The sequence below is a fragment of the Bos grunniens genome, chromosome 20 (genome assembly GCF_055505025.1).
Source record: "Bos grunniens cultivar Pamir isolate PY7600 chromosome 20, Bosgru_T2T1.0, whole genome shotgun sequence".
Taxonomy (NCBI): domain Eukaryota; kingdom Metazoa; phylum Chordata; class Mammalia; order Artiodactyla; family Bovidae; genus Bos; species Bos grunniens.
Window position 1 is genome coordinate 52,524,309 of NC_141184.1, and position 9,385 is coordinate 52,533,693.

Below are 9,385 nucleotides of genomic sequence, written 5' to 3' on the forward strand. Positions count from 1 at the left end.
TGACTGAGTGACTGAACTGAACTGACCCATGACAACAAACTGTCCTTTGTCCAGAATTCATGCTTTGAATGGACACAATGAAGAATCTGTGTTTTGCTTGGAAAAGTACAGGTGAGCATTCCTCCTTAGGTTCCATCAGCGGCTCCTACTCTCCCGTGTGTACTTTAAGGGTTGGTTTTCCCTTGGCCTCTATCCTTATGCCACTTCTGTACTGTCATCCCTTCTTCGGGGGCTCTTATTGATGCCCCTTAGATTTTGCTACAAACTCCCAAAACAACCTACATCATTCTCCCATTCTTCTGATCTCTGAACTCTGAAGAATTGAAAGAACCAGAATTTGGAGTTAGAGGACTCTGGTTTGGAGCTAGGTAAATATACAAGTTCAGTAACTTTGCTAAGTATCATTTTTCAGGTCTGTATTTAGAAACAAGAGTATTTACCTCAGGGACTATTGAAAGGAATAAATGAAATATGGTCTTTGTAAATCCTCTAGGAATTCGTTAAAGCCCCTAGAGAATTAATCAATAAATGGTTGTGTTGAGGAGACGATGATGATGATACTTATTAACCAGACTTTTCTATGTGTATGTTCACAGGCAAACTCAAACTGAATTCATCAATTTTTTTCACTTGACCTGATCAGTGATACCATCAACCGCTAGATGACTAACCACTGTTGCTAAGTACTTACATATCCTAATACTCAGTGATAGGATGAAGGGAAAAGAGAAAGATAAGATGACAAAGAAGAAAATAAATACATACTGCTTCCCAGGTGGTGCTAGTGATAAAGAACCTTCCTGACAATGCAGGAGACATAAGAGCTGCCAGTTTGATTGCTGGGTTGGGAAGATCCTCTGGAAAAGGGAATGGCTACTCACTCTAGTATTCTTGCCTGGAGAATTCCATGAACAGAGGCTACAGTTCATGGGATCGTCAAGAGTTAAACATGACTGAGCAACTAACACACTCCCACTTATGTATCCTAATACTGAGTGATAGGATGAAGGGAAAGGATCAAGATAAGATGACAAAGAAGAACATAAAGACATACTAACTGATATATACATACTGATATGAAACTATACACAGAGCCAAAAACATACACATAGAACCAAAATACATGAAAATAGGACGATAAAAAGATTTGAAAGCAAATCTCTTTGCTAACACTATTCTCACAACTTAACATGTTAACAAAGTACCTACATCCTAAGAAAATGAAAAGTTAGAGAATTATACTTGCAGGTATGATTTATAAGAATATGGAAATAGACCATTTACTAGAGAAAATGAGCTTTCAAAAAGAGAAACCAAAAAAAAGAAAAAGAATAAGGGGTGTTTATTGCTGCTGTTTGATTTGTTTGTTTGCCTGCTTGCTTGTTTATGAGGTATAGCAAATGCAAAGGTGTGGTAGTATGAGTTAGCAGATTATATACAAATAGAGTTAACTATTAGAGGCAAAAGCTGATGGTAAAATATGAAAAAACTAATAGAATTGATGAAAAGTAAGAAAAAGCTTAGGCAAGTTTTTGACAGATTTAAAACATGAAGCAAAAGAGTGGTAATTTTGTACAACGCACACACAGACACACACACATACACAGCAGTGATTGAAAGAATGAATATGTATAGAAATTACTGTGATTAGAAAATCAAACTGGGGAAGATTGTTATACAAGGTTCCTAGTTAAAGGTGAATGAATAAATGAGGAAGAAAGAAGAGAAATAGAGAGAGACAGAGATTTGATCATGAAAAAAAGAAAACTCATTAGCTTTATGATGTCTTTTAAGAGGAAATGATTTGAAGTGATTTTTTCACCTTTTACAAATGAGCTGAGAAAACCAATTTAACTACATTAACACAATTAATTAATGGTGGCCTGGAATGAACTATATCTCCCAATGTATTCACAATCAAAAAGCATTTTTATGCTTAATATGACGGCACAAGTGATCTATCTGAAACAACAACAGAACACTGCAAAATGCATATGCAGACAAGTATTTTAAAACTGTCTTAAGAATATTTTAACCTTACTCCCATCTATACAAGCTAAAAATTAGAATGATACAGGGAATCAAAAATGTAAGGTTTTAAATTTACCTTATGTGTCTAGGTAATTATGGGTTAACTATAGTTTTCAGAAATACATTTAACTTAAAAAATCCTTTTATCTTTTAGCATTAAGTCAGTCAACAAGTCACATAAAACACATTTATAACATCTCTCTTAAATTCATTTCTTTTTGTTCTTACTGCCATAGCCTCATTTTCAGACTACCATGGTTTATCCCTTATCTGTTTTGCTGCAATAAACACCTAAATTGCACCTCCAATTTCTTCCCACTCCAAGCTCCACATAGCTGCCAGAATCAGCTTAAAAAGTTCAAAGCTAAACACATAATATTCCTGCTGAAAATCTATCAGGGCCTCTCTAACGTCTTTAGAGGAAAATTGAGAAACCTTTAGCAAAGTCTTGATTCTTCTTTCTCCCATTCTCTGTGTTACCTCTACCCTGCTCAGCCTGACTGCAAGTATATTGAACTGTTCTCAGACTGGTGCCTTAGAAAAATCTAATCATTAGATACTACAACCTTTAGCAATATACCTAAAAATTCCTATTATTTAATAAAAATCAGATGACAGCCATATTCTGGTAAATAAACTGGCAGGGGACATTTGAAGAAAGAATTATGATATTTCAGTTTGACCCTTATCATTTGTAATTTTCTTACATTTATTTATTTTACTTTTTTAAGTTATGAAAGTATGATAACACATTTATAGGAGACTTGGAAAATACAGAACAAAGTTACAGACAGTTCCACTATATATTACAATTGTATTTTAGGTAGATAAATTAAGATTTTCAGTTACAGTTTCAATATCAAACTCTCAAAAGTTAATAGACTGAACAGACAGAAAAGTGGAAGGATATAGCAGATCTGAAAAGCACTATGAACCAATTCAACATAATTAAGATTTATACAATTTTCACACAATCAGATCAGATGAGATCAGTCACTCAGTCGTGTCCGACTCTTTGCGACCCCATGAATCGCAGCACGCCAGGCCTCCCTGTCCATCACCAACTCCCGGAGTTCACCCAGACTCACGTCCATTGAGTCAGTGATGCCATCCAGCCATCTCATCCTCTGTCGTCCCCTTCTCCTCCTGCCCCCAATCCCTCCCAGCATCAGAGTCTTTTCCAGTGAGTCAACTCTTAGCATGATTCAAATTCTAGCCAAGGTCCCACAGACTACAAACTAGTAGACAGTAGAACAAACAAGGTGCAAAAATGTCATGGTCTAAAGGTGTTGAAACCATGCAGAGCATGTTCTCTTATCACTGTGGGATTACGCTATAAGTCAACATCAAAGATATTTGAAAATAACCCACATATTTTCAAGTGCAAGGTGACACTTACCGAGAGAGATCTTGACTTAGTCATTGAAAGCCTCAATCAAGCTATAAGACTGAAGAAACAGAGAGTGTGATTAAAGAGAAGAAAGGATTTAAGTGAGAAATTAACATGAAAAGATACATTAAAAGTCTCATGGATTTAGAAATTAAATGTTCATTTTTAAATGATGAGTGTATCTAAGAAGCCATAACAGGGACATTTTGAAAATATTTATAACAGAATAAAAATGAAAAGAGAATTTGTCAGAATTTGTTGCATGCTGCTAAAGCTGCTCAATGCAACTAAACACAATGTGGAATCTTGGATCAGTATGAAAATAAATGATGGACACTAGCAAAAAAATTTGTGAAATTTGAACAAAATCTGTATGTTAGTTAATAATACTGTATAGCACATACCTGCATTTTTATAAGCAGATTTTTATAATAGACAGAAAATCCAAAATACTCATTAATTAATGACATCAAATATTTAAAGCAAATGCTTAGACACAAGCAGCATCCAAAGCAATAAACAGGCTGCCAGCCTGGTTGATGGCCTGCGCTGGTCTATGCATTCCTTTTCTACCAACCCTCTCTATGTCTTTAATAGATTCTTGATGGATTTAAACATTTCTGAAATGTTTCATGAGCTCCAGCAGATGCTGTGACATTCAAAGGAGTATCTGATCCAATATCATCAATACTTTAATTTGTCCAGTCAATTAAGAAAAATTTCTGGGGAAACATTACACTGAACTTTCTGGCCAAGGTGGTCAACCAGTTCAATGGTCTAGTTATTTCAATTGCTCATATAGTCATGTCTTAAAGCTCACTATATTGTCACCCTGCTTACTTAACTTATATGCAGACTACATCATGAGAAATGCTGGGCTGGAAGAAGCACAAGCCGGAGTCAAGATTGACCTGAGAAATACCAATAACCTCAGATATGCAGATGACACCACCCTTATGGCAGAAAGTGAAGAGGAACTAAAGAGCCTCTTGATGAAAGTGAAAGAGGAGAGTGAAAAAGTCGGCTTAAAACTCAACATTCAGAAAACTAAGATCATGGCATCTGGTCCCATCATTTCATGGCAAATAGATGGGGAAACAGTGGCTGACTTTATTTTTTTGGGCTCCAAAATCACTGCAGATGGTGATTGCAGCCATGAAATTAAAAGATGCTTGCTCCCTGGAAGGAAAGTTATGACCAACCTAGACAGCATATTAAAAAGCAGAGACATATCTTTGGCAACAAAGTTCTGTCTAGTCAAGGCTATGGTTTTTCCAGTAGTCATGTATGGATGTGAGTTGGACTATAAAGAAAGCTGAACGCTGAAGAATTGATGCTTTTGAACTGTGGTGTTGGAAAACACTCTTGAGAGTCCCTTGGACCGTGAGGAGATCCAACCAATCCATTCTAAAGGAGATCAGTTCTGGGTGTTCATTGGAAGAACTGACGTTGAAGCTGAAACTCCAATACTTTGGCCACCTGATGCGAAGAGTTGACTCATTTGAAAAGACCCTGATGCTGGGAAAGATTGAGGGCAGGAAGAGAACGGGATGACAGAGGATGAGATGGTTTGATGGCATCACCAACTCAGTGGACATGGGTTTAAGTGGATTCCGGGAGTTGGTGATGGACAGGGAGGCCTGGTGTGCTGCGTTTCACGGGGTCGCAAAGAGTCAGACATGACTGAGCAACTGAACTGAACTGAACTGAAAGCTCACTAAGAAACTGTTTTCTTTTTTTTTTTTAATAAAAAGTACTGTTGATATACTCTTCACATCAGGTGTCCAATAAAAAGAACTATAAGGTATTACAATATGTTTAGGGGACCTGAGAAGTTTTCACAGGAAAAATGATGTTAGAGTTGTGATCTGAAGTATGAATAGATGTTATCAAAGCTACTGAATGGGGAGGAAAGCGCATCTGTGGTAGACATGCAGAGAGGCCCTTGGGTGGGCAGGTTCAAAGACATAAAGATTGGTCTGGTTTTTTCAATCTATAGAGAACATTCTCTTTCCCACAAACTGTGGATCTACTGACTTATTGGTTATTTCAGTTAGTATATATGTCAGTTTCTTAGTTATTAAGTATGAATTTCTTATACCCACATTCTATATGAGTATCATCTTCATACTACTTATTACTTCTCAAAAAACCTGCTAAGAACAACATGAGTATTTCTCAGTATTTGATGGTCTTTATTCAGTATCCTGGGGCTTCCCAGATGATAAAGAATCTGGCTGCCAATGCAGGAGACGCAAAAGACACGGGTTCAATCCCTGGGTCAAGAAGATCCCCTGGAGAAGGTAATGGCTACATTCTCCAGTATTCTTGCCTGGAAAAATCCGAAGGACAGAGGAGCTTGGCAGGCTATAGATGATGGGGTCTCAAAGACTCAGACATAACTGAGCACACACATGTATTCACATTTAGTACCTGTACTAGAAACCTCCATGATGAGTAGCTATATGATTTTAGTAGAGACTCCTGTCTATTGGTCATTAGATAATAACCTGATTCTCAATACAAATGAAAGACCCCAGTTGGTAGGAATGATTCCAAGTGGTAGTAAAACAAAAATGTATATAAAACACTTCAAACTTTCACTTTTTATTTTAGTGGTTTTAAATTCCTTCCAGATGAGCTGGAAGCATATCTGCCTGCTAACAGTAACAGTAGGAAAACAATCACAGTACTGCTGTGAATTTGAAGCAATCTCAATAGACAAAGGCTGTGCCTCTCTAATTGTTTTCAGAGAGAAGGATTATAAGTAGCTTAGTGTAAAACATCCACCCTATTTTGAGTAATTTCTACCATTTAACTGATCTACAGTTAGGACAAATCCATGTATTTATCAGGGCTACATTAGTAACTGGTTTATTCTGGAGCATTCTACTGAAGTAGACAATCTATGAAAATGTAGAGAAGTACGTGATCTTGCCAGAAAATCAGACAGCTGGATACCAAGACTGAATTTTCTTATTCCTTTGATTCCATTCTCATGTCATGAATAAGTGGGACCCAGTTTGCGCTAAGGTATCCCAGAATTCTGAGCCAGCCTTGAGGGCTAACCAAGTTGGATTTTCTTGAGGGCTACATTTGTAGGGCTTTCCTGGTAGCTCAGCTGGTAAAGAATCCGCCTGCAATCCATGAGACCTGGGTTCAGTCCCTGGGTTGGGAAGATCCCTTGGAGGAGGACATGGCAACCCACTTCAGTATTTTTTCCTGGAGAATCCCAATGGACAGAGGGGCCTGGTGGGCTACAGTCCATGGGGTTGCAAAGAGTCAGACAGGACTGGGTGACTAAGCACATTTGTAGGGACCAACCAAGTCAAAAAGCAACATTTGAGGGAAAAACTGGGGAAAGAAAACTTAAAATGCAGCTTCTCTAGAAACCAGGGAGCAAATAGGGTATCCAAATCAAAATAGGGTAACCAAATGGAAACAAGGTTTTTACATTGAATAGTGGAGATGAAGTTTAGAGGAGTTCTCCAAGCTGGAGAATGCAGCTATATTTAGCAGAGCACACACAGCATTCAGCACTAAAGGGAAACTACTGGTTAGAATGCTAATTGAGGCTCCAGTGCTGATGGGCTTCCAGTGAAATGCCTTTAGACATCGGGTCATCACTATGTAGGTTTATAATAGCCACAGTTACAAGCACATTCATACTTATCTAATACTTTATATACTGTAGGAAAATTATTGAAAACATACACACCATTTCACAAGTATCCTTTTAAAAGGTTCATGGAGAGATAGTACTTTTAATTTTCAGAGTTAACACCAATGCATTCTTCCAAACAACTCATTATTCTTTTAACTTACTGTGAATCTTGAACTGACAGGGTTTCCTTCCTTGGATTTGCTGATAGGAAGCTCAGAGCCAAATCTGTGACTCATTTCTACCAATTATTCAAGAATCAATGGCATGCGTTTTTGCTTCCCTATTGCATACTATTTTCAGGCACTTACACTTTCTTCTGTTTGACAGCTTCAATTTACCTTTTACGAAATTGTTTTGTGACACAGTCATTTGCTTTTGAGGGAGGAAAGAAAAGTCAGATATAAATAAAATACGTTAACCTAAATAAATGGAAAATATTAGATTTTTTAAAAAAGAAAATATATTTTTTGTTTATTATAAAAGCAACAGATACTCATTTTAAAGGAACATAAAACATCAGAGATCTCTGTTAACCATCCTCTCTTCTCATACCTTTAACAATTAGCATTTGTTTTTTTTTTCTTCTGGAGAGAATGTATAAGCATATCAATAACCTCAGATATGCAGATGACACCACCCTAATGGCGGAAGTGAAGTGAAGTGAAGTGAAGTTTCTCAGTCGTGTCCGAATCTTCCCAATCCCATGGACTGTAGTCCGAATCTTCCCAATCCCATGCACTGTAGTCTACCAGGCTTCTCTGTCCATGGGATTTTCCAGGCAAGAGTACTGGAGTGGGTTACCATTTCCTTCTCCAGGGGATCTTCCTGACCCAGGGATCGAACCCAGGTCTCCTGCATTGCAAGCAGACGCTTTACCCTCTGAGCCACCAGGGAAGCCCATAATGGCAGAAGAGGAACTAAAGAGCCTCTTGAAAGTGAAAGAGGAGAGTGAAATAGTTGGCTTAAAATTCAACATTCAAAAAACTAAGATCATGACATCCATTCCCATCACTTCATGGCAAATAGATGGGGAGACAGTGGAAACAGTGGTAGATTTTATTTTGTTGAGCTCCAAAATCACTGCAGATGGTGACTGCAGCCATGAAGTTAAAAGATGCTTGCTCCTTGGAAGAAAAATTATGACCAACCTAGACAACATATTAAAAAGCAGGGACATTACTTTGCCGACAAAGGTCCATCTAGTCAAAGCTATGGTTTTTCCAGTAGTCATGTATGGATGTGAGAGTTGGACTATAAAGAAAGCTGAGCACCGAAGAATTGATGCTTTTGAACTGTGATGCTGGAGAAGACTCTTGAGAGTCCCTTTGGATTGCAAGGAGATCAAACCAGTCCATCCTAAAGGAAATCAGTCCTGAATATTCATTGGAATGACTATTGCTGAAGCTGAAGCTCCAATACTTTGGCCACCTAATGCGAAGAACTGACTGATTGGAAAAGACCCTGATGCTGGGAAAGACTGAAGGCAGGAATGGTTGGATGTCATCACCAACTCAATGGACAGGGGTTTGAGCAAACTCTGGGAGACAGTGAAGGACAGGGAAGCCAGGCATGCTGCAGTCTATGGGGGTCACAAAGAGTCAGACACAACTGAGCGACTGAACAACAATTCCACTCCTAATATGCATACATGCATATCTATATAAATAGGCACACACACATATACACTCACATAACCTTGTATATATATATATGAGTACTCATAAAACACACAAGTGGCAGTATATTCTATCTAGTCTTTATTTTTTCACTTAACAACTCATAGGGTTTATAATTATATTTCAGTTCATGAAGATCACTCTCATTCTTCATCTAGTATTCTTCTGTTGCAGATATGACATAATTTATTTTACCAATTCTCTACTGAAAGATATTTGGGTGGTTTCCTATAGATGTTTACTATATATGCAATATGGCGATGTAGTACCTCTTTGCTTCTTTTTTCAATTATATTCTTAGGTCAAGTTCCCAAGGTCAAATTAGGTGGTTTCCTATAGATGTTTACTATATATGCAATATTGCAATGTAATACCTTTTTGCTTCTTTGTTCAATTATATTCCAAGTTCCCAATGACATTACTAGATCAAAGGTATACGCATTTAAAATTTTGCTACACATTATTTGATTACCTCCCAAAATTTTCCTAATTTATACTCTCCACTAATGCATATTAGAAAGTGCCTACCTCTCCATGCCTTCTGCAATCCTTTTGAATTATTCATATTTTAATCTTTTTCCAAAATATATGAAAAACTAAATAAAATTGCTGTTTTAATTATTA

General features: G+C 37.3%; 1 protein-coding gene across 11 annotated transcripts in view; it reads right to left on the reverse strand.

The window, feature by feature from the left end:
* Positions 1 to 9,385, reverse strand: part of PDE4D (phosphodiesterase 4D) — a 1,650,639-nt gene that overhangs the window by 960,565 nt on the left and 680,689 nt on the right. The window lies entirely within an intron of this gene.